Source organism: Pinus tabuliformis, chromosome 2_1 (assembly GCF_031772625.1).
Source record: "Pinus tabuliformis cultivar Carrire ecotype Pingquan chromosome 2_1, CPIR1, whole genome shotgun sequence".
In the NCBI taxonomy this organism is placed as follows: Eukaryota; Viridiplantae; Streptophyta; class Pinopsida; order Pinales; family Pinaceae; genus Pinus; species Pinus tabuliformis.
Window position 1 is genome coordinate 290,346,318 of NC_142299.1, and position 27,145 is coordinate 290,373,462.

Below are 27,145 nucleotides of genomic sequence, written 5' to 3' on the forward strand. Positions count from 1 at the left end.
AGTTCTTCATCCATTGCTTTGACCCAACATTCATCTTTGCATGCCTCTTTCACATTTTGTGGTTCAGTGGAAGAGAGTAATGCCAAATAGCTTGAAGCTTCTGCAATTCTTCTTCTTGTTTGTATTCATGCTTCTTTCTTCCCCACAATCTGAGATCCTGGATGATTCTTTTGAACATATCTGGATGGAGTCTTCTCTTCTATTCTTGTTTTCTCCTCTGGTTCTTCTTGAGGTTCTTCTTCTTCTTGAGGTTCTTCTTGAGGTTCTTCTTCTTCATCATTCTGCCTTTTAGGGTAGCCTTCATCTTCTTCAATGTCTTCATGATGAACTTGCCTAGGAATATATCCCTTCTCATCAACCACTACATCAATGCTGTCAACAATTCTGCCAAGTCTTTTGTTGTAGCACTTGTATGCTTTGCTATGTGGAGAATAACCAAGAAGAATACCTTCATCTGCTCTTGGTTCAAGTTTTCCAAGTTGCTCATCAGTATTCTTAATATAACATTTGCTCCCAAAGATTTTGAAATGCTTCACCGAAGGAGTCTCACCACTCCAGAGCTCATGAGGTGTTTGAGTGTTGTTTACTCGGACATTTGTTTTGTTAAGAATAATAACCGCAGCATGTGCATCCTCACCCCAGAAAGTTGCGGGAGTACCTGATTCATCAAGATAGCACGAGCCATTTGTTGGATTGTTCTGTTCATTCTTTCCACAACCCCATTTTGTTGAGGAGTTCTAGCTGTAGAGAATTCTCTTCTTATCCCATGTTCTTCACAGAAATCGAAAATTTCGTTTGAGGTAAACTCCCCACCTCTGTTAGATCTGAGGCACTTAATTTTGTGTCCTGATTCATTTTCAACCAAGGATTTGAAGGATTTGAATTTTTCGAATGCTTCATCCTTGTGCTTCATAAGCCCTAACCAGACAAACCTGGAGAAATCGTCAATGAATAATATCAAATATTCTTCTCCTCGAGGTGTCCTTTTCCTAAATGGACCACATACATCTGTATGGACTAGCTCAAGAGGTATGCTGGTTGATCCTTCCTTCTCTGGAAAGTTAGTTCTGGTTTGCTTTCCAAACTGACAAGATTTGCATATAGTGTTGTCTGGAATTTTGATATCTGGAAGACCACGAACTGCCTAATATTTGCATGCTTTCCTTATTTGTGAAAAGCTTAGATGCCCCAACCTTCGATGCCATAGCCAGTGTTCATCATCCTTGCTCAAATAGCATTGTTGTGGTCCTTCTTCAAATATGTATAGATTATTTGGAGTCCTTCTTCGTTTAATCACTGTTTTACCTGTGTCAAGGTCACGAACACAACATCCATTTGATCTAAATATTACTTATGTTCCTTGATCGCACATCTGACTGACACTCAGAAGATTATGCTTCAATCCATCAACATACAAAACATTTCCAGCTTTGACCTTCTCTTTCAATGGAGCAACACCTTTTCCTTTTATGGCTGCAGAGATATCGTTTCCAAAAGAAACTTTCTTCCCCTTTTCTAATGCGGTATATGACTCAAGCTTTTCTTTGTCCCCTGTCATATGCTTCGAACATCCGCTATCAATGTACCATAGACTTTCTTGACCTTCTGCATAAAAGGGTATCCCAAATCTTTCTGGTTGCGGTTCCTTTATTCTCCATGTTCTGACATTTGAGGTTTGTTCCTTCTGAGTTGTCTTCCGGAACCTGCTCCTGCATTCAGAGTCTTCATGACCAAAGTTATTACAAATAGAGCATTCAACTTCATTTTCAAGAACCGAAAAGTTGTTATAAGTCCTTTTCATGGTTCCAGTCATTCTCCCTTGCTTTTGAGCTTCTCTAGTCATGATTGTCTTGTAGGCAACACATTGAGCTGCTTTGTGACCGAAGTTATGGAAAGAAAAGCATTGGCCATTAAAGAAACTTCTGCGATAATCAGATCTATCATCCAACCGATTGTAGCTTCTATTCACATTCATTCTTGGAGCAAATTGGGAAGATTTTACCTGAGGCTGATTGTAGCTTTTGTTTGTCCTTAAGGCAGTTTGTCCCCGAATTTCTTGATGGTCTTTATTTGTTCTTGAGGTAAACTGTCCCTGATTCACCTGATGACTTTTATTTGGCCTTTGCTCGCTTCTCCTTGCTGCATCAAGATAGATTTTAGAGGTAGAGGCTTGAGATGTTTCTCCATTATATCCAAGACCTGTCTTGATCAAAGGAGATCGCTGCACATTGATAATCTCATCCAAGGTTTCAGATCCTTTAACAAATTTAAGATTAATCGCTTTTGTTTTCTCAATCTCCTTTCTAAGATAAACAATCTCACATTCCAATTTTTCAAGATGTTTTTCCTTTTCAGCTAGTTGACATTGTAGAGAATCAATAATAGCACTCTTCTCTTCTAAGCAAACTTTGAGATCTTTCATTTCTTCACAAAAACCTTCTACATCTATAGCATCCATATAGTCATCATCTTCAAAAGCCATTAAAAGTTTATATCTATTACCGTGTTCATCTTCATCACTATTTGAAAGACCATCACTATCTTCATGAGTGTAATAGCTTTTCTTCTTTTCATTTTGTTTCTTGTTCCATTTAACAGGTTCCTTTCCCTTGTCATTCTTATTTTTGTGAGGACATCTGGCAGCATAATGACCTACTCTTCCACAAGTAAAGCATTTAAAAGGTAACTTACCTCTGAACCTTCCAGAACCCCTTTGAAGATTTCTGACAAAATTTGATTCCTCTTCTTCATCTTCTGGCACGTGACTTGCTTCATAATAATCTTCTTTGCCTGAAGCCTTGAAGGCAGCTTCTCTTCTGTCTGATGGACCTCCCTTTCTCATTTCATAAGCAATTAGAATTTCGTGAAGCTGAGACATAGTAAGAATTTGTAGATTTTCCTTTTCTTCTATGGCAGACACTTTAGATTCAAACTTGGGGGACAAAGATCTTAGAACCTTTTCTACCACAATAGCCTCTTTTATTTCTTCACCCAAGTTTTTCATGCAATTAAAAATCTCATCTACCCTAAGGAAATAGTTAGCCACACTTTCATTATTATACATTCTGAGAGTCTCATACTTAATCCTGAGAGTTTGAATTTTAGCACGCTTTACCTGTTCGTCTCCTTCATAGCTCGTGACAATTTTGTCCCATATTTCTTTTGCAGATTTATAGTGCATTACCTTCATGAATTCTGATTGAGATATACATCCCAAGAGAGTATTGACTGCTTTCGCATTTGTTTCATATTTCTTTTTCTCGGCTGCATCTGTAGGAGTAGCTGAAGGAAAAGTGTAGCCTGTCTCTACGATGTCCCAAACTTCTGTACCAAGAGATTGAAGATAGGCAGTAACTCTTACCTTCCAATAATTGAAGTTTGTCCCATCAAAAACCGGTGGCCTGATTGATGCTTCTCTCTCGTAGTTGCTCATGATGAATGATCTTCCTTCAAGCGATCAAGCTTCTCTGAAGGACCTGCTCTGATACCAATTGTTGGAAATAATACTGAGAGGGGGGGTGAATCAGTATTATCAGATCAATAAAACTTTTTCAATGCTCAGAAACATATACGCTACTTCAGTTAAGTGAACCAGCGTGTACACGCTACTGTGTCTAAAGAAACCAGCGTATAACCATAAATCTTATAATTCGGTTAGTTTATCTTCAGTTAAATGCATCAGGACATTATTTATCATATTAAGAGTAAACAGATGCAGTATAACAGAACAGATCATCACACAAAAGCCACACACATGAACACCATGATATAAGGTGGAAACCCAATGTGGGTGAAAACCACCTGCTGCAAGTCGTCTCTATCTTTCTTTAATAAGAACTTTAGATTACAATCTTTTGTACTGGTGTAGCCTTATACCAGTACACAGGTTACAACCTGTAGAAGGCTTCAACCTTCTCTCGTTCTCCAAATTTCCTTGGAAGGGAGCCCCAACCCCCTTTGCTCTTGTACTAGCTAAGATACTAGTACGTAGGTGCTCGCCTACAATCTTCTTTCCTTCAGGTACCACTTTTCATCAATTTTCTGACTGGATACTCCTGAAACACAACATTACAATCTGAAGACCACAATTCATTCAACCTTCATAGCAGATTACAAAACAACCAACAATCACTGAACCACTGAAACCCTGTCAAACCCAGTCACCAGAACACAGAGTAGACTACAGAACTCTGCAATAACAGTCAGACCCAGCTGCAACCCAAAAATCAAGCTCCAAAGGATATACGCTACTTCAATGAAGGCAACCTGTGTATACACGCAGTATGTGGACCACTTCTAATGGCGATCATTCTGCAATTTCCCTTGGGTCTGTATGAACTGCAGGGGTTGTTGGTCTATGTGGGTGACCGTTTCCTTCCCCAAAACGTAATGCTTCCATTGTCAGCAAGCCTGCACAATGGAATACATCTCTTTATCATAAGTGGGATACTTTCGGACCGTGTCTGAAAGTGTCCCACTATGATATGCCATTGGATGCCCGTGTTGAGTAAGGACTACCCCAATAGCATAGTCAAAGGCATCAGTCTCGACCTAAAAAGGTTGTTGCAAGTCTGGTAATGTGAGCACTGGTGTCGAGCAAAGGCGATCTTTCAACTCTATGAATTCCTTCTATTGAGATTCAAACCAAAAGAATTTTTCTTTCACTCCTCCCTTGGTGACTTGACTCAAGGGCCAAGTGATATGAGAAAATCCCAACACGAACCTATGGTAGAAGTTGGCAAGACCTAGAAAGCTATGGAGCTCTGTCAAAGTGGTTGGAGATGGCCAATCGCGAATGACTTGGATCTTGGCTGGATCTACATGCACCCCCTGTTCATTAATAATGTATCCCAGATACTGAACCTGGGTCATGCGAAAAGTTCATTTCTCCAAATTGGCACATAATTTGTGTTGCCGCGGTGTTTAGAGAACCTGTCGGATGTGTTGGAGGTGCTCTTCCCAACTCTGGCTGAAGATGAGGATGTCATCCAAGTATACCACTACAAATGAGTTGGTGAATGGCCACAAGATGTCATCTATTAGCCTCATGAAGGTTGCAGGAGCATTCGTTAATCTGAAAGGCATAACCAACCATTTGAAAAGGCCCTCCTTGACTTTGAAGGCAGTCTTCCACACATCGGAGGGTTTGATTGGTACCTGGTGATATCCTGACTTGAAATCGATTCTGTTGAAATATTTTTCCCCCTTCAGTTGGTCCAGGAGGTCATCAATCCATGGGATCGGGTACCTATTACAGACAATGATCTTGTTTAGTGCCTAATAGCCAATACAAAGTCTCCAAGTCCCATCCTTCTTCTGTACCAACATGATCGAGCTCCCAAATGGCGATGAACTCGGACAGATGTGACCTTTCTACAACAGCTCCTGAATCTGCCTCTTGATTTCATCATTCTCCAGAACGGAGTGCCAATAGATTGGTCCATTGGGCAGTAGTGCACCTGGGGTCAGATCGATGGAGTGCTTGACCTGACAGTGTAGAGGAACCCCTGCGGGGGAGGTGAAGATGTCCTCGTACTCCTCCACGACCTTGTCCATCTGTAGTTGTCATGTAGAGGGGCCCTGTCTGGAGGTTGTGGCCACTGTCTTCTTCTTTCCTTGAGGGCATATCATCAGGAAAACAAATTTCCTGATTTTGGAAATGAGCTTACTGCATTGTTTTGCAGTAACCAAAGAGATGGCGGTAGGCGATGCTACCTTCGATATCCTGTACAAATTATTTCCCGAAGTAACAATAACAACACGGGGCCTTGATTCATACATAGCATGTCGCTTCCACAAGTATGGTTGTCCTAATAATACATCATTGTTATGAAACTAGCTCACAGAAAGATAGAAAAGATAGATCAACGCCTTAGAATTCAACCTCTTCGAGTGGGAAACCTCCTTTACATTACACAAATGAACAATTCTTGGATGATACAAATGACAAGACCTCCTTTCTATATATAGGAGTCTAAGGGGTCAAAATATAATCAGAGCCGACATAACAATAATAATGTAAGGGCACAATAATAGCAATAGTGGGCTTCTATGGGGCACAATAATAACAATATGGGGACTACATGGGCACAACAATATAATAAGGGGGTTTTACTAATAACAATAAAGGGTTACAGTAGTAGTATAGGGGCCTAACAATCAAAAACTTCAAGGGGAGAAAAGTCACACAATACCTCATCCGTGAAGGGCTTGATGTTGTATGGAAGGAAAAACTGCTGGATCACGCGAAGATCCCATCCTTGGTCAAGCCACCCGATGGTGTACGGTTGTGGACGTGTTGTGGTTAGTAAGCCCAACCGCTTCACAACCTCTACCGAAATGAGGTTCTTTTGGCTCCCGTTGTCAACAATGAACTATAGTGGGGAGCCCTTTACCCACATCTAGGAGTGGAAGAGATGCTCCTCCTCCTCTAGATATTCAGGTTCCTCCTTCTGGATCTTTGTGGTGGCAATGGTGGCGTTGGGCTTCACATCGATAAACTGCTTCCCTTTGTCATTCCCCTTGTCAGGTTCTGACTCTGAGTCGAAACATGCATCTGATTCTAAAACCTTTAGCTCGGCCACCAGTGACTGCTTGACCTAACACTCACTTGTGTTGTGAGTGGAGCTCTTATGGAACTCACACCACTTTCCCATGTCCTTTTTTGGCTTTGCGGCACTGTTCTTTGCTTACAACTTTGGCGGGTTGTCTTGGGCCGCCCCGCCTTGGCTTTGTCCTTTGTTCTATGTTTTGGGGGCACCTTTCCCTTGCTTTGTATTCATAGATCCAAAGTCTCACTTCTTCTATTTAAAATTTTTCTCGACTTTGACAACATATCGGTATGCTGTGCCAAGCGAAGAGATGTTCAGGAATTATATTTCTTCCCAGATGTACTTATGTAGGCAGTTGTGGTATTTGAGTATCAAATACTGCTCTGAATCCTTGATACCCAACTTTGTGCGAAGGGTATGGAAGATATTGGTAAACTCTGACATGTCTTGGTCCCTTCCCTACCACAGCATGGTCCACTTTATGTATTGATCGTCATAGCTTCTGACAGGGTAGTACTACGCCTTGATGGTATCTTGGAATGAATTCCAAGTAGGTGCGGCTGAAAATAGTGAACCGGTAATTTCATCCTTCTGCTCGCAGTAGGTTTCCCACCAGTCCTTGACGTGGGGGGCTGCTTTGAGAAGAGCGAAAATAATCTTTTCACAAATGGAAAAATCATGAACAGAAAAATAACCCTCTAGAAAATTTAACCATTTATCGACAACATCTGCATCTATCTGACCCTCGAATATGGGGATTTCAAAATTAACTTGTACCTTAAATAGTGTGGTGTTTCCAGAGTAGCTATTGGAAGTTGATGCATCGCCCCCAGGTAGTCGTTGAAGGATCTAGGCAATGTTGTCTGTCATCGCGTTCCTTTGTCACTCGAGGGCTTCTTCAAGCAAGATTTTGATAGGATCTCCTGCCCCCTCATCTTTCTTTTCATATGCCATGGGATGCCGTCGGGATTTGCGAGGCTGGTCTTGCAAAGGTTTGACTAGTTCAAGCCCTAACTCGTTATATCCCAACCTCATTGGGGACATGCAAAGAAAAATAGAGAAAAAGCAAACTGCTCTGATACTAATGATCCGGATTTAAAAAAGAATGCAACAAATTACAAAGATAACCATAAACACAGAGATGCAGCAGAAATAATACTTCATTTCATTAATGTAAAATACTAAAATATGTTTACAAACATAAATGGAAATAAACCAACTAGGGCAATGGTAGCTTATCTCTAAGAAGAGATGTGGTGGCTACATGCCTCTGAATTGCACTACAATGAGGCTCAAAGGCCTATTTATTGTTGAGAAACAATGGAAAACCCTAAACATCCAAAAAACTAACCCTAGAAGGCGAAACGCCAAACTGTGGGCCTTGTTTGGGTAAATTGGTACATCAACTTCCCAGGGTCATAACTCTGGCATACGATCTCTATTTGACGTGCACAATATCTCGTTATAAATATCTATCTGAGAACTACAACTTTAGGAAGAGCAACATCAGTACACGACCCATGTTGCTCTTATTTTTCCCAAAAAACATCATTTAGGGCCTCAAAATGGCTTCGGATGTTCAGGACCCGAAAAACTACTAAAAATAGCAAAACTGTGCTACAATTAAGGAAACTAAAAAGCTGAAAGAAACAATGGTGGGGGTCCAAGTGGACTTGGAGGGTGGCCACTAATATCCACCTAGATCAATGAGCATGCCCACGCACCCAGCCATGGGCGTGCCCATCTGTGGCAAAGCAACCCCCTGGCCTACCAGGGAGATGCTCTGCCCCAGGCGAGCAAGTCAACAACAGGGAAAGCCCACAACTAGGCCCATCGCACCCACTGCTAATATAGTGGCCCTCTACCTACCAAGCGACGTCGGGTAAGCCTGGCTCATGGGAATTTTAATTTGTAAAAGGAATCTAAATTTCATTAATAAAAAACTAATTGTTGTTTAATGGAATGTGTTTTTTTTCTGGTATTCTGTGCGAACATAACAACCCAAATGACACATAACTACTAGTAAACCTATGGGAGTTTAAAACCTGCACTCAACAAAAGATAAACTAACCTTTCAAATGCGATAATCTCTTGTTGAATGTGTTGTCGATGACAATGTAGTTGCTCCACAAAATCGCTCCAAGACTTTTATCGAAACCTCGAAAAGTCTTAATGTGATGTGAGGAATAGTGATAATGAAATTTATTATATAGCGGAAATTATGGAATTTTTTATTGCTTCGTGAATGTGGTTTTAAATATTTCTTACAAAAACTTAATATATAAATCATGTTATGGTGATATAGTAATTTATATTAAATGTGAGATAGAATATATAATAAAAAAAAATTAAAATTTATTCAATTGTCTAGTAAATGCTATATAGTTTAAGTAGAAGATCAATTTAGGTAAAAGATTTAGTTTAAATAATTAGTTTAAAATATTAATTTCAAGAGAAAATTTTAGTTAAAATTTTTCAATAAATTGTAGAAGAAAATTTTGGAGGGAAATACATGAAACAAAATTTTTGGAGGGAAATTTTCATTCTTTAAGATATATATTATCATTAAGAGAGAGTGCATTTGTATCATTCAACCTCTTTTGTTTGAAAGCCATGGATTCTTCCAATAGTGAAGTTTCTCTTTGTGAAGCATCAACATCTTCCTTGTGTAACAACTCTATTAATATTGATGAATATAATGAAAATTCTTTCACTACGAATAGAGAGTGAAATATTCCACTCAGTCCTAATCCTAAGCACCATGAGAGCAACACTGATGAAGGGCAGGATGAAGAATTTCGAATAAATAAAGAGTCATGGTTTCCACTTAGTCCTAATCCTACGGACTATGAGAGCAGCAGTGATGAAGAGCATGATGAAGAATTTCAAACAAATAGAGAGTCACGGTTTCCACTTAGTCCTAATCCTATGGACTATGACAGCAGCAGTGATGAAGATTGGGATGAAGAATTTCCAATAAATCAAGAGTCGCAGTTTCCACTTAGTCCTAATTCTATGGACTATGAGAGCAGCAGTGATGAAGGCCAGGATGAATAATTTCCAATAAATTGAGAGTCACATTTTCCACTTAGTCCTAATCCTAAGGACTATGAGAGCAGCAGTCGTGAAGGTCAAGATGAAGAATTTCCAATAAATCGAGAGTCACATTTTCCACTTACTCCTAATCCTAAGGACTATGAGAGTAGTAGTGATGAAGGGCGGGATGATGAATTTCCAGTAAACAGAGAGTCACATTTTCCACTTAGTCCTAATCCCAAAGACTGTGAGAGAAGTAGTGACAAAGGGCAAGAGAAAGAATTTCCAGCAAATAGAGAGTCACATTTTCCACTTGGTCCTAATCATAAGGACTATGAGAGTAATAGTGACAAAGGGTAGGATGAATAATTTTTAGTAAGTAAAGAGTCACATTTTCTATGTAGTCCTAATCCTAAGGACTATAAGAGCAGCACTGAAAATGCACATGATGAATAATATCTAATAACAGAGAGTCAAATTTTCCATTTAGACTTAATTCTAAGGACTATAAGGGTAGAACTGATGGAGGAAGAGATGAATAATATCCTCCAAGTCAGTATTTCAAAAGCACAGATGATCATAGTGAGGATAATATTCCTCCTAATGATGATGAAAATTCTTATACAGATGATTATTCAATGATGGAAACGTTGCCAACAAATATTGTATTGAGGAGTAGGAGAAGACTTTTTCGTATTAATCCAAGATGTTCTAGTTATACAAGGGGTAGAGAAGAATATCTCACGAGAAGAAGTTATATTAGTGCTCTCATTTCAAGTGAATGATCTCAAAAGGATTGCTAGAAACATATGGATTTCAAGTTTTCATTAGAGAAAAGGAAGATATATTTGTCAATGAATAAAAGCATGCAAAATTCATATTTAGTGGGGTGCATGCAATATACATTGTCAGATTATGATTATCATATTGGGTCTTTTTCTATCTGTAGAAAGGCTTTCAAAATGTTTCATTCAATTGGTAATTTTCGTCTATCAAGAATCCAAGAAATTTTAGAAAAGGATCCCACATTTTATTTAGAAGTACTTCATAAACGACAATTTGGGCCATTATCAAATACTACAATGTCATGGATGAAAGACTTATTTTCAAAGCATGGAGAGTGTATTCCAAATAGAGAGACAATACATATTCCAAATAATTTCTCAAGGTGAGAAATCTACAACTTATAGAAAGAATATGCAGAAGATGTTGAAGAAAATGGTTGATTTATTATATATCAATATTTTGTGAAGATATGGAAGAAAGAATGCAACAATTTTTGTATTCCTAAGAAGACAAGGATGGGGGTTTGCAATACATGTGCTTCTCTTAAATAAAAAAGGGATAAATGTGAGGGGGCAGAAAGAGGTAAGAATTCATAACATTATTCTTTTAAATTATATAGTCATCAACTATGAAAACGTATTTATTAATGGCTTTCTTTTATGTTGTGTAGATTCCTTTGTCAAAGCGTTTCAAGAGAATCATGATTAACAAACAAGTGAAAGGAAAAATTTGTACAAGCATTGAAATAAGTGTTATGAGAATCCAAATAAATATTTGTGTTTGATAATTGATGGTATGGACCAGAAGAAAACACTTCTATAACATTTTCTTCTCACACCCAAAATTTTACAGGGGTTGGATTTTATTGAGTTTCACTTTGTCGGTTGTATGGTATTCAATGGGAAAATGTTTCTAAGGGTATACTTCATAGCTCAAAATATTCATAATGACGCAAATCTGACAATAACCATAATTCATGATGTATTTTCTCATTGGTCTGGTAATCTTCCTGAAGTTTTGTATCTACAATTGGACAACACTTGTCGTGAAAACAAAAATAAGATTGTTTTTGGATATGTAAACATGCTTGTTGAATTGAGAAATTTTCAGAAGTTAAAGGTTGGTTTCGTTCTTTTTGGGCACACTCATGACCATATTGATCATATGTTCAGTCGTTTTTCAGTGACATTGAGGAGGAAGGATGTTGGGAGCTTTCCATCATTAATTGAATATATTAAGAAATCATACATGCCATAACCTATTTTTCATATGTTGGAAGGAATTGTTGACATGCAAAGGTTTATTCTGGGATCGCATGGTGAGGAAAAATGAATTGAAGAAATTGATGACATTAGCTTCTAACATCAATTTCGTATCAAAAAAAATGATGGGAAAACACTAATATAGGGCAAGAAGTATTCAGCTACTGTAGAATGGGCGTCGTCATCAAGTTTGGCATTTTTGAAGTCCATTCTATATCATCCAATATTTGCATCAAATATATTGTTATTATAATCAATTGCTAAAGTTCATAATGCACGCAGGCAGAAGAGAGATAAAATTATTCTGATTTCCTGGAAGAAATTAAAAAATGTATTAGATATACATATGAGTACTTTGATATTGCTAATTCAGTTTGGTGGGAGATTTTTTTCAATAATCAAAGTCATATCATTTCAAGAACAACAAATGAAGATATATCTTTGAAAACTCCATTTATTTGACCACAAAATGTGTCAAATGAACATGAGGAAAGAAACATTATTGAATAGAAACAATCTCAAGGTATTATTAGTTCTACACAGGAAGAGGAAAGAGAAATGTATATTGGTTCCAGATGATATCGTGCACAGCGTGAAGCCATGGAAGGCCTTTATAGGGGTTCAATATAGGATATTAAGGAGGGTTGCATGATCATAGTGCTAGCAGATGGAGATGCTAATGTCTATCCATTCTGGGTTGCTAAGGTTATAAAGGTATTTATAGAAAATGAATATGTTGCAGGCATTGAAGTACATTGGTATGCCACAAATACGCACCCATTCAATGGTGTGTACAAGCCAGAGAAGGTAGTTGATGAAAAACTTGGCGGAAAGAGAAAAATAAAGGGTACAAATATAAATCGTTGCCGCACAGACCTCTTAAAATTGGAGGATGTTCAAATACATGTTTATGACTTCAATTTAAAAAAGAGAGGAACTCTTTGCTTCAGGACGATATAGATTCTAAAGAGGTTTTTACCAGAAGAAACAATGTTGAGATGGGATTTTGTTGAACCCAGTCATAGATCTAGAAGAATTTTGAAACCTGAAATGGTGGGCATGCATGTGGAATCAGATAGGGCACTAGTTGATGAAATAGACGAATATGGAACATCTTCATCTGCATCCAAACATTCATCTGAAGATGTGAATTATGATTGTGTGCAAGAAGATATGAGTGATTTTGAATAATTGTATAAGATTATTTATATAACTGATGTTTGCATCGTATCTTGAAATAAAAAAGAAAATTGATTTCCATATGATGTTAAATGAAGTTATAAGTCATTTTTAGGTTTGTTGGATTATATGTTTTAATTATGATGAATTTTATTGTTTATAATATCCACAATGCAACAATAAACTAGAGATATAATTTATGTTTCATTCAATCTACAAGTATTTATATTTTGATTAATTTAGACATGTAATTTGTTCATAATGCCATGGTTTAAATGTGTTGAAAACTTAGAGTTTTTTAATTCTATGGTTGAAAATTTTTCAATTTTTTTTATTTTTTTTTTTTTTTTATTTTTTTTTATTTTTTTTTTATCTTTAATGTTATGGTTGAAAACAATTAGAATTTTAGTGATATTTAGTGTCATGTTATTATATGTTTAACGACGTGGATGAAAATTGTTGGAATTTTAATTTGTTTTAGATCCCATTATTTCATCTTTATTGTCATTACTAAAAAATGTTGAAATTATACCTGGGAAAGAAAAATATTATTCTACCAAAAACATTAGTGTGTTTTTTTCATTTATTTTGCACAAAAAAATTGGTTTTACTACCATTTTTTAAATATGTTGAAAATTAACCCTAAAAAAAATAAAACATCATTCCAAAATACACACTTTTCGTTCTTTTTACTATTCTTCATGTTTTTTTGGGGATTTTTGGCTAGATTTCCTGTTTTGAGTTTATAGTTCCTGTTTCAAAGTTTACGTTGTTAGAAGATGTAACAAAGTTGGTCATTATGCTGAAGACTGCCAAACTTCTATTCAAAAAATTCCAAAGTTTCAACAACACCTGGCATAGTTTGCCAATGATCAAGAAGATGTTGGCTCAGAATATGTATTCACTACATTTCAAAGTTTAGAATCAACAACATTACAGGTCACCACATATCTTAAAAGTGATTATGAAGACGCTTGGCTTTTAGATACAGGGGAAGCACAACATATGACTTTTCGACGTGACTTCTTTTGGACTTTCAACAATGATATCTCAATTCAATGTTTCTTACAGATGATACAAGACACAATCCTTGTGGAAAAGGTGTAGTAAAATTTTATCTTCTTAGCATTGGAGAAAATCTAATTTCAAATGTTTGGTATGTAGCAACTTTAAAGAATAATTTTTTGTCATTTGTCATGATTCGACAAGCAAGACATCAAGTTTTTATGGAGGATGGATTAGTAAAAATCAAATCCATCAAACAGAATATGAAGATAGTCATGACAGGATATGAATATGGAAAACTTTTAAGGATGAAAGGAATAGTCATTCCACGAAATTATGATTTTGCAGGAGCAACAAGTATAGATATTTCACTGATAAGGTTGTGGAGTGTTATATATGGGTATTTAAACTTTGAAAGTCTCTCTAAACTTCAAAAGCAAGGAATCGCTAAATGACTTCCAACTTTTAAGAAAGAAAATACAAGATGTGAAGCTTGTATTTACCAGAAAAAGCCGAGAGACTTTTCCAACAAGTGCATGGCATGAAAAAAGGTGTTTACAATTGGTTCACAGTGACATTTGTGGACCTCTATAGACTTTTCTAGGAGGTTGTAGATATTTTACTCTTAATTGATGATTTTAGTAGAATGAATTGAGTTTATTTTTTGAAACAAAAGTCAGAAACATTCGAAAAGTTTAATATTTTTCTCCAACTCTTTGAGAATGATGTCAAAGAGAAAATTAGCACTCTCGGGACAGACAATGGAGGGGAATTCACTTCCAATGAATTCCACCATTATTGCAGGGGCAATGGTATCAAAAGACAACTTACAAATGTCTACACTCCACAGTATAATGGAGTAGAAAACAGAATGAATCACACTGATGGAAAGATCCATGCTAACTTTTAAAAATTGAAGTCCTTTATATTGGGAAGAAGCAATACATACAACAGTCTACTTAAGGAACAGGTATCCTACTGCTTCTTTGGATGGAATTACACCATATGAAGCATGGTTTGGTTTCAAACCTCGAGTCAAACATCTTAAATTTTTTGGTTTAGTATGTTATGCCTTAGTTTCAAAAGAAAAGTGAACTAATATTGATTCACGAAGTTTGAAGTGCACATTGATTGGGTATTTCGATGAAAAGAAGGGATATCGTCTTCAGTCCAATGGAAATTTTATTGTCAACAAGGATGTTATATTTTATGAAATAGAAAGCAAGAGTGCCACAGAGATAGAAAGCCTTCTACAAAAATTAGAAACTATGGGAGATAAAATGAAAAGTAGAATGAAAAATCAACCCAGTACACAACATTGGTATGATATTGAATTGTCTTATTTAGAAACCGATTCATCCAACTCACCTGGTTCATCTAGCCCATCTGGATCTTTTGTAATTTCATCTGAATCTCTTAGCAACAGTTCATATGATAGTGAATCTCCACCCCTTGAACCTTTAGATGATCGCGGAACATCTATTTATATCAATCCACTTTATAATGATGGTTATTATTCAGATCCACAAACAAGTGAACATCAACTACCTAAATGGGTCATTCAACTTTTAAAGGATGTCAGGCCAGATGAACAAAACAAAATAGGAACACGAAGTTCACAAAGAGATGAAGGAAATTTTTCCTTAATAACAATTGATTTTATTGGGCACTCCACCTACAAAGAGGCAGTAAAACATACTATAATGGAAAAAGGCAATGGTTGAATAATACAAGGCAGTGTTGGAAAACAACACTTCGAAACTTGTTGATTGTCCCAATAATGTGACTTTTAAGAAACAAGAGACAATGTCCACTTCTTCAGCAAAAGAAAAACATATATCAGCATGGGAAGCAGCATGTGAAATTGTTTGGTTGCACAGATTTTTTTAGGATTTAGGCATTCCTCAAATAGAAGCCACATCTTTATTCATCGATAGCCTATCAGCCATAAATCTTGCCAAAAACCAAGTTTTCCATTCCAAAACAAAGCATGTGGACACAAATTATCATTGCATCAGGAGACTCATTGCAAAGGACGTCATCAAACCAGTATATTGTCCTTTAGAATATCAAATCTCATATATTTTCACAAAACCACTTGGCAAAATCAAATTTACTAAGTTCTGAGAAGATCTTGGTATATGTTGTAATGTACTTTTGGATCAAAGGGGGGAATGTTAGATGATCCAAATTACATAAGCTATAGTTTAATTATTTAGAATCTAATATTTAATTATCTAGAATATTTAATTAAATATTGGAGGCGTTTTAGAATAGCTAATTGTTGTAAAATATATGACATCTAGAAAGATGTCGTTTCTTAGGAACTAATTTATGAAAATAGTTAGGAGTGTTGTTATGAGAGCATTAAATGTAAGTGGACACTTGTAAATGAAATAAGCGATCTATAACAAAATTAGTTTATGACACTAGCTTATTTAAATATTGTTTCTCTTCTCTTCCAAGATTGTTGAGTGATCGTGTGTAATCTCTTGTAGATTTTTATGTAATCTTTCTTTTCCTTATTAATAAAATTTGTGTGTCTAAGGACACTTCTGCTACTATACGGGTTCTTTGGTGTAAATCATAAATCAAAGGGTCTAAGTTTCATATAGCTTTTGTGACATAATTTTAATACTAACAATAATAATAGTAATAAGTAACATGTTAGTATGTTTTTCTCAATAGAGTAGGAATCATAAATCAAATTTTCTAAGTTTTATAAAGCTTATGCGGCATAATTTTAACATGTAACATGTTGACAAATGCATTGGCTAGTTGTTGATCATTTTTTTCTCTTTTTTCTTTGGGGGAGGGGATGCATGTCACCAATGCATATTGTTATATTTCATAGTTCTTTGCAAGGGAAAGCTCATTATGAATGGTTTTATTCTAGTTGTAGGAATCAAAACTCTATTCTAAGAATTATATGTTTTACTTGTTCGCATAAGAATTGTACACAATATCTGTTTTTGAACACTTAAACATATTTTACGATATTTGTGTTAGGTACGTTGTGTTTCATTTGTTTTGTGACTCTATATCTCATCCATAGAGAAGAGTTTTCCTATAAATTGTTTTCTTGTAAATTTTTTATCTTGTGCTTTCCGTTGAGCAATAGTTTGTAGTAAAATTATTGTTGTTATTATTATTTATTTTTATTTTTTGGAGACGTAATTGCTAAAGCATCAATGAACAAGTATATTTGAAATGTGATTGCTAAATCATCAATGGAGAAGCATTTGTTTACTATACAAAGAAATGGTACGGATGCAATACTAAGGCATTATAATCTATTTCATTTGAACAATTTTGCATATAATGTGGGAGATCATGTATTTGATAATAAATTAGTAAAATATTAGCAATAAAAACCTTTAATTCCAATGTATTTATCAATTAATCATATGGCTCATAAGAGCGTAAACAATCATATATTCAAAAAATTATTTACAATTAAAATATCAATTATTTACAACTTATGATGTGCTTAATCTGAAAGACATTATCAAAATTAGTATGCATCACAAAAGTCTCAAATCAAGAATTAAAATATCATTAATAATATAAACATAAACAATTGTATTAACCATATAATGAAAACTTGAAAGGTCCTTTTGCACAACGAACATTCTCTGCACTTCTGCAAGTCCTATAAAAAAATATTTTGCTCAATGTTATTTCTATTTATTGACAAATGTTTTGTGTAACATATTTCAGTACACTTACAATAATCGAACCCAGTTTTGCATTTGCAAAAGTAAGATCTAGTGAATATATACAAAATTGAAAAAAAAAATTGTGTAATTCAACGACGTTGAGAACATTATTGATTCAGAACTTGTTTTCAACTATGAATGGATATAATTAACAGAAAAGTCGAAGAAGATATTTGCACTTATACCTTTAATTTACTTTGTGTTTTTTATGAGAACTTCCACTCGTTGATTGCATATGAGAATTATGTTAATCTACCAATGGAAGAGAAAAATAGTAACAAGAATTGGATTACTAGATTAGCAAATGCTGCATGTGTGCCAACAATTTTTGAATTCAAGGAAATTGTTCATTTGTGCGTGAAAAATTTTGATTTAGAAACAAGAACAATTATGTTGCAAATGAAGAGAATACCTTTGAATGCGAAGACATTTAGAAGAATATTCAAGTTATCGGAGGCTAATGTTCGCTTACAATTTTCCAAAGCAAATAGTTTCATGATCTCAAAAGTAGGTGAATCTAATGTTATTGTGGATTTATTTTTGCTGAGTCACCAAGTTCCTTGCAATCTCTTTGTTCTAGAATTATTTTTGTTTAAACAGTCGTTTAGAGACTTTGTTTGTTGTGAGCACCTATGATGGGCCAAGAAACTACATAAATAGTTCCAACATGTATTGTTTATAAGCTTTATTAGACATACAAAAAGGATTGTGTATTCAACTGGGCTAATATCATTTCTAATTAATTAGCTTTTCAGTTAACCAACTTATCCAAGATCAAAAGGTTCTTCATGATGGTGTATCTCATAATAGCTTTGATTTCAAGCAATAGCTTTAGTGGTTTGCCATGTAATCCTAAATTCAATGTGAATCAAGAACCAATGAAATTTTGGTATCCTATATTGTGGAAGAATAATGTTTCTTTAAACTTTTTTCTAATTCATGATGCTTTTGTAAAGCAAATCAGCTACATGATAATTGGACAAGAACCTCATCGTATATCTGGACAAGCATAAGTTTTCCTATGGGGAAAAGGTATGCATGAAGAAAGAGAAAGTAATAAGTCAATTCGAATATATGGGTTTCAAGGTAAGCCATTTCTATTGTTGAAATTTGTTACAAATAGGTATTTTGTTGCTAAAGTTTGTAGGAAATACCTGAATGGCTAGATATATTTGAAAGAAAAAAGACAAAATAGTTCATTCCTTTGTCATTTACTATTGGAGAAATCACAGTAAAAATTGTTTCCCATGTTACAAAGCTCACACAGACTTTGAATGCTTTTAACTTAAGTAAAGCTGAAGCAATTAAAGCTTTTGATGAAGAGGGCCTATTTTACGCACACTTAGAAAGAATTGGATAAAGAAACTTGTTTGTAGAAATTAGAGAATAGAGCGAACAATGTCAACGCGCATCAACAAAAAAAATAGCGACTAATCATAAATGTTGAAGATATCATGGAAGTATCAAGTATCAGCTTTATTGAAGATCAATTTGTACATTGCCTAAATGATACCCATGGGAATCAAGGGCTAATCATATTTGTTGAACAAATCATCCACAAATTGGGAATCAATACTTATGTAGAGTAATCTATATATTGGATAAGCGATATTGATGTGATTTCATCGTCAAGTGAAAAAAAGACAAAATATACAACAAATACAAAACTAATTTACAATAAGCTATTAGATAATGTAAAGCACAAAAAGCATGAACAAAGTTTTATTTCAAAATAAGTGTATGTTGTTCAACCATCCAATTTCATAAGTCTTATGAGAACAATAGATGTTAATGAAATTATAAACAAAGGAGTTGACAACATTAAGCTACCTAATTGGATTAGTGTTTGCTTTGCTGAAAATCAAGAAACAATAACACAAATTGCCAATGAATCTATTATTTTTTATGATGATTTTATCATATTGTGAAATGAAAAGTATGAAAGTTGCAGTAAATAAATGAAGTTTGAGAAGGTAAATCTTGACAATAATAATGTTTTAGACCAAACAGAAATACAGTTTGATTTGTGTGGAGTTGTAATCACATCGCTCATGGAACAACATCAAGTTACTGGTAACATGTTTGCAAAGTCTCTTTGTCAATGGGAAGCAAAAAACTTAAACTTAAAAATAAGAATAAAGGACCTAGAAGATGTTATAGATCAAGGTCCTTTGTTGATGACTTCATTAGCAATATGAACAACAGTTTCGAAGTTATTGTTCGTAGCACATTTTATAGAGTTTCTAAATCTATTAATTTTCTTAATGCAGTGAAAACATATATTATTAGCAATATATGGCAATGATTACAAATCATTGAACATGCATGGTAAGAATATTTTGATCTAAATAACTTGGGACAAAGAGTTAAGTCATTTGTCGAGTGCATTGAACTTAATATCGAAGGAGACAGGTATTTCGTGAACAGTGACTTATTTTCTTTCAGCTAGAGACTTGATTAACTTTTTGATGCAGAGAAAAGAGAGTAGGCACTGCCAAATGTTTCTCGGATAAAGAAACTCAAAACTGCATGGTCTTAGGGAATCAAAAGAATGGAAAACATTATTTTTTAATATCAAAACATAGAGAATCGAAGGGTAGATGCATATGTCAAAGTTGTACAGCTTGTGAAGTATCTAAACGGCCCATGTATTAAATATGACTCTGGTGTAATTTCAAGGAAAATGTTAACAATTGAATTGGAAACTGAAATAGTCAAGGGCATCATAATTCGACGATATAGCTAATTTTAATACACATGAAGGTAGGGAATGGCTAATTAGCTTTGTTAATGTTAATGAACAAAACTATGTTTTTGATGTGGAATTGCAACGCGAGGTCACAAAAATTGATAGAGATATATTTATTCAAAGTTTCAAACTGCAAATTATAATTGATTCCATGAAACATTACATACAGGAAAAGTTAAAGAAATTGTTTCAAGAAACCAACAACTTTAAAAATAGTTAACAGTTAAGCAATAAGGACATATGCTTTTACATAGTGTAAGTTCTCTTAAATCTTGGAATGTTCACTTTTTTGTTTACTAGTGATCAAATGTTCATATTTTTATATATTTTATTATGAATTAAATCAATATCTGGATACGGTTTTTCATTTTTCATTGCAATTATATTTTGCATATAACCATTTACGTGATAACATAAAGGTTTTGATAAACTCTTTACAGATCTAATGTCATTTTCAGTATACAAAATTATCAAGGTTGTTTACATGTGCACATGGTTTTCCTCCTTTTTTTTGCCCATATCTTTGTTTTAGAGTCAAATTATCATTTATTTTATGTATTTAATTAATTGTGGAGCAATTTTTGTTATTTTTATGAAATACAGGAGCGCAAAGTTAAAGAGACAAAAGAACTGGAATAGAAAATATGAATATGCTAGTGAACTATGATATCAGAAAAAGTGTTGTTATCGATAGAATAACTACTATGAGTAGTAATATACTATTATTGGTATTCAAATTTTATACCTTATTGTTAAAAGCTCATTGCTTTGTGAAAATTCTGATATTGTTTATCAGTTTTGTAAACAATTCGAACATAATTGTTCTTTTGTTCATAGAAATGAAAATGGATATTCAGTAACTGTTTTTTATTGTTGGAAACTTGTTTCACTTTTGATGCTTGTTTTAATAATAACTATGGTAATTACAATTTGAACTTGACTACAGTTTGTTTTACAAGAATTTTGTATTTTAATTTGTTATAATACCAATAACAAAGGCCATTTTTTCACTTTGAATATTGTCATCTAGCTTTGACCATTCTTTGTGATTTTTTCTATTCTATTTTCTATAGACTATAGAAAATGAACATTAACTAAAAAAAATCACAAATAACAAGAATTGAAATCTAGTCTCTAAAATTATTCATCAATCTTTCAAATTTTCTATTACTTATGGGAGATAAGTTTCATGCACTTTAGATATCGATATCAGGATAATTCAGGACATTCACTCTCTAAAATTGTTTTTTTATTTGCTAATTTTAGATCAGATAATTGCACTCGTATTTTTCAATATTAAAGGAACTTAGTTCATCAGATAAATAATAAAAATTTCATTTTGTAAGGTTTCTTTCAACAAAGTAAAAAGGCACTTCTAATTATAGAATTACAATTTATCATATTTTCTTATTTGCAAATTTCCTGATGTCCTTGAATATAAATGTAATGAGAACAAGAACTACAACTAGTAGCCCTAAACAATACTAATTACATTTTGTAAAGGTTACAATGAAAGCTTTGCAAGCCCCACGGGATATGTTGGTTGAGTTCCTATTGCTAAGTACCTTGCCAATTGGGAGGCCACGGGGTCAAATCTCCTCAATGCCCTTGGGGTTAAGCCCAACCAGATAAGTCGGTGGGTAGATCCCTTCGGGTGGATCTTCCTAGATTATTACCCATGGATGTAGTGGTCACTCTGTGACCGTGTACCACAGTTGAAAAGAAAAACAAAAATGATAGCTTTGCAAGAAGCTCTTGAATAAAAAGCATGATTATCAAAATTGAATTGCATGCAAAGAAATCATTAACATTGTAATTGAGGCATGTAAAGCTATTTATGTTTATTCACATGCATTTTTTATTTTTGGCTTACGCATTTTACTACTGCATAACTTTCTTCACATGTTTATTTCTGTGGCTGCAAAATACGTTCATAAATAATAATAATAATAATAATAATAATAACAGTTACAACAACAACGAAAATAAAATAAAAATAAAAATGCACATGGGTAGAATTGCAAAGCAAATTCATAACGTGCAAAAAGCTCTCGAGCTTTCATTCTACTAACCCCCACATTTCATATAGTCTACTAATAATAAAATAACCATTTTTGTATATGCACAAGCATGTCCGCACAACATTTTCCAATAGGATAATACCAAATAGTGTTACACAACTGAATACTACAAAAAAAAAACAATTAGAACTTCACCATCCATATCCATATTGCATTGTTATTACAATCATAGCATACCACTCAATCAAGAAATATTATGGGCCCAATGTCTAATCTATTAACTATACCTTCTCCACATGTTCTATGTCTACCACTAATTTCTCTCACTAATTACATATAGATACAAACTACTCATTAGTACACCAGCAACAGCGATAGTATCAAGGGGCACACCAAAACCAACATAAAGAGCACACCCAACCAATCCTGATAGATTTTTTCCTAATTCGGGACAACTAAATCGAATGCTAAATGTTGGTCTATTAAAATATCGAAAAGGGTATTTTATAATATCGATAGATATGGCCTTATCAATATCTTTGCAACTAGTTGTGATAACTTCATTGCATGTATATCTATGTAATGGATATTAATAGTAGTACTTTCTTTTAATTAATATTTGCATGCTAGGTGTGAATAACAAGTTTCTTTATCGGGAACGTAGAGAATTATTTCAATAGTTTGTACGTTATCTTCTATTGTTATATTAATTGGGCTAAAATCTGTTATAATACGCAACACTAAAATTTATAAATGCGATTTGATACTGCATATGATTTTTATCTTTCTACAATTATTGTTTGCATTAAACTAGCAGTTCCATAGGTGTTCAGACAAAAAATACATAGTGCTTATTGATATCTTTGCAACTAGTTGTGATAAAGACATTGCGTGTGGATTTACTGAATGGATATTAATAGGAGTACTTTATTTTAATTAATTTTTGCATGCTAGGTGCAAATACCAAGTTTATTTATTGAGAACGTAGAGAATTATTTCAACAGATTGTACATTATCTATCATTGATAATGAGATTTGATATTGTATATGGTTTTGATATTTCTACAATTATTGTTTGCATCCAACTAGCAGTTTTGTAGTTGTTCGGACAAAAAATACAATGCGTGGAGTACTTAATGCAAAACAACATATTTTCACTTAGGAACACAAACTGTATTAAATTTAACATGTCCATACTTCGTTAGCCCTTGTGCGGAGCTTTTACTATTCGAAGCGACGTCAAAGTTCGGATGTATGTGAATGCAGAGGCTTATGTTACTTGTTCTAGACGCTATCCTTACACACATGTTTGAAACACCATCCTTTTGTACATATTTGAAATCGTTATGTTGTCGTTTCAAAGAAAGAAAACAGATTTCTGATGCAATTGTAATAATTATTATTTAATAACACTTAATCTAGTGACTACCATATGTGGTAGAAGATATGCAAACATGTTTTATTTTCTTGATATTACCAAATGGTGTAGCTTATGTTCAGAAGAAGCATGTTCAGAGGACAAATGCATGTTCATATTTCTTTGATTGTTTCCATCAAACAACATTATTGAATATAGAAGTAGCTATCCAGAAATGGTTGTGCATATCTAGCAACAAATGCATGTTTGGTAACACTTTGATTGTTCCCAAATATTTGTCCAGTATTTATCCAAATAAAAAATATATTGATTGTTGTGTGAAGGAAGCTATATGCCAATGTTTAGCGACATGCTTTAGTGTCAATAAAACAATTAATTAAGGGCCTTTATTACTAGATTAAATGTAAAATGTTTTGGCATTTTTCCAGCTAATCGATTTTGCCTTGTGTCTGTACACGATATTCTTATACCGTCATATTGAATACTTGTACAATAATGTACATGATCACAATGAAATTATATTTATTGTATTTCATACATTCATGTTACTTAATACATGTATATAGACAACGTTAAAGCAATAACTGTTACCAAAGTAGAAAGAAAATATTTTTTGAATTTCGAGATTTATTTCACCATCTACCACTAACATTTACTTTGAATTTTTAATTTCTATTTATTGAAAGTGTTAACCATGTCAATAAATCAAACCTGGATTTGGTAATGACTATGAACAAATGGAGTTCATCACTACTGGCAGCGCGCTACTAATCATGATTAATGGTTTTAGTAAATGAAAACCCTTGTCAGAAGGTGAAAAATTCACTCGGAATATTGTGGAAATTTTGTCATGATTTTTGCCAAAATCTTACACAATTAACTTTCCAAGGAAATTTGTGGCCTTGGTAAACAATTAGCTTTTTCATTATCAAAATAAAACAAATCATCAATGATTTACCAGTGGGGGCCAGCTCAGTAACTAAATCAATTTGTTATAGAAATAGTGAAACATGTCTACACATGATATTCATTTATGACTATTAACAATTATCGTTGGCAGTTTCAAAGCTAATTGTCATAATTGTCATGAGATTTTTCTATTATTATTGCATATATGCATCTAGCATTTCAAAAACTTGTATGACTATCAAGAAATCATTGACATATTTTGGGAAATTTAAGCCAAAAAATGCATTAGAAAACCTTTCAGAATGTAGTACAGGTACACAATGGTCTTATATTGTATTGCAATTTATGTTTGTATGACATGTATTTCGATGATATTAAATCAACAGTAAAATACACAGTTAGTGGAGAAGATGGTTTTGCAATATCGATACTTATTTCTATTACTTCCCATAAATGTTGGCTTTGATATTTTCAATTGTTATTTATTAAGAGTGTTGTATGTAGTAGTTTGCACACAAAAAATAGCACAACTCATAATTGCCATTGCAACAACAAATTGCAAATTTACGCAACATTGGAGATGAATATAAGTAGCAGTTAAATGAATCAAGTTATTTGCAATTATACAATCAACGAAGTGATATTTGAATCTACCAACAAAAAAGAATAGAAACATAGACATTTTCTCTAGCGAATACTTTCTTGGTCTCACTTCTCAGCAGATTTAGCAGTATTCAACAATTCATTTTCTCAATTGCTCAGGTTCTTTCACAATTCTCTCTACAATGTATTTCTTTTGTGCATAATTGTTTAGGGATTTGTATTTTCTCATTACACATTTTATGAACACAGGAACTCTACCAATTATTTAGAAATTATTTAGGGGTTTGTATTTTCTCATTGCATCTTATCAATTCACTATTGCTTTCTCTTTTTCCTCTGGTATGTGCATTTTCTTTGCCCTAATAACTTAAATTGCATGCAAAGAAAGAACTAGTGCAATTTTTGCATGTCATAATCTGCAAGCAAATATGTTTACACAACACATAGTTTATTAAATTTGCAGGAAATCAAGTATCAAATATTAACAATAGATGTCCAAATAATAGTTTAAGAAAAACAAAAGAAAAAATCGCTAAGCCCTACACAATAATATTCACCTTCCACACCTATTATTTGTCCAGTGTCATCCACGACTCAAGCAAAAAGGCAAAATCTTGGTTCCAAAAAATTGGTTATTCGTCAATCAGAAAGTCATCGACATGAGAAAGATAATATTCACAAATTATTTCCGAACCAAACGCATATAATTAAAATACCAAAATCGAAAATTGTCATCAATAGAGAAAGCATCGAATAGGCTATAGACTTAGAAAGTGATAGCACTGAAAACCTAACTAGGTTGTTATTTGTTTAGCTGAAAATCATAAAATACTGGAGAAAAATGAAAAATAGGACATTATTTTCGATGAATGTCCTATCACATTGCAAAATGAAAAGTATGATAATACCAACAAAAAATTGAGAGTTGAAAAGGTAAATCTTGAAAATGAAAAGATTATTGATCAAGAACACATGGGCATTGATATGTCTGGAATTGATATGGTGGGACTAATGGTGTTGCAACATTCTACCAATGATGCAATTACTCAAAGTGTTACCAAAGTGCTTGCAAAAAAGCATACACTGAAAAGGAAACTAAAATAACTACAAGACATTGCAAATTCAACTCCTTTATTAATGACTCCACTGGCAGTATGGTCCCCTTCATCGTCAATTCATGTTGTTGGAATGCTACAAACATTCAATAAGGCTATGAGTTTTCTTAATGCAATGAAAACATATATCCTTCAGAACATATGTGAAAGATTAGAAATTATTGAAGATGTCTGGCAAGCAGCTCTCGATTTACGAATAAAATAACAAAAATTTATGAAAATAATGAAATTTACGAAGTTGGTTAGTAGTAATCTTATAAAGACAAGTAATTCATTGAAAATGAATTAAATACTTTTAAGCATAGGCTATAAATATTCTCTAATTTCGACAAGCAAAATGAGCAGTTACCAAATGTTCAACAAGTGAAGCAATTGGAAATTGGATGGGTGGAAAGGGTCACTACATTTGAGAATATCAAGTCTACTTGTAGTGAACTATCCAAAAGGAGAGATGATGTCAATTTCATGGAAATTAAAATAATAAAAGGCTTAGAGGGTTTGAGTATGTTGCAAGATTCTAAGTTAATTTCAAAGGACATGTTACAAATTCAATTGTAGGAGAAAAAACAGAAAATGGCAGCAATGTTTGATAGTATCATTGATTTTACTGTAGAACAAATTGATAGATGGCTAATTACTTTTTCCAAGGTCAATAAGTAGAATTCTAGATCGGTTTTTGACGTGCATGAAGAAACTAGAGAAATTGGAAAAGATATTTTCACCAAAAACATGAAAACGAAGTCACAACTTCCCTTGATGAGGACTACATTAAAACAATGGTAAACGTCTTTCTTCAATGATTCATGGACTCGTAATACATCTTATATATTGT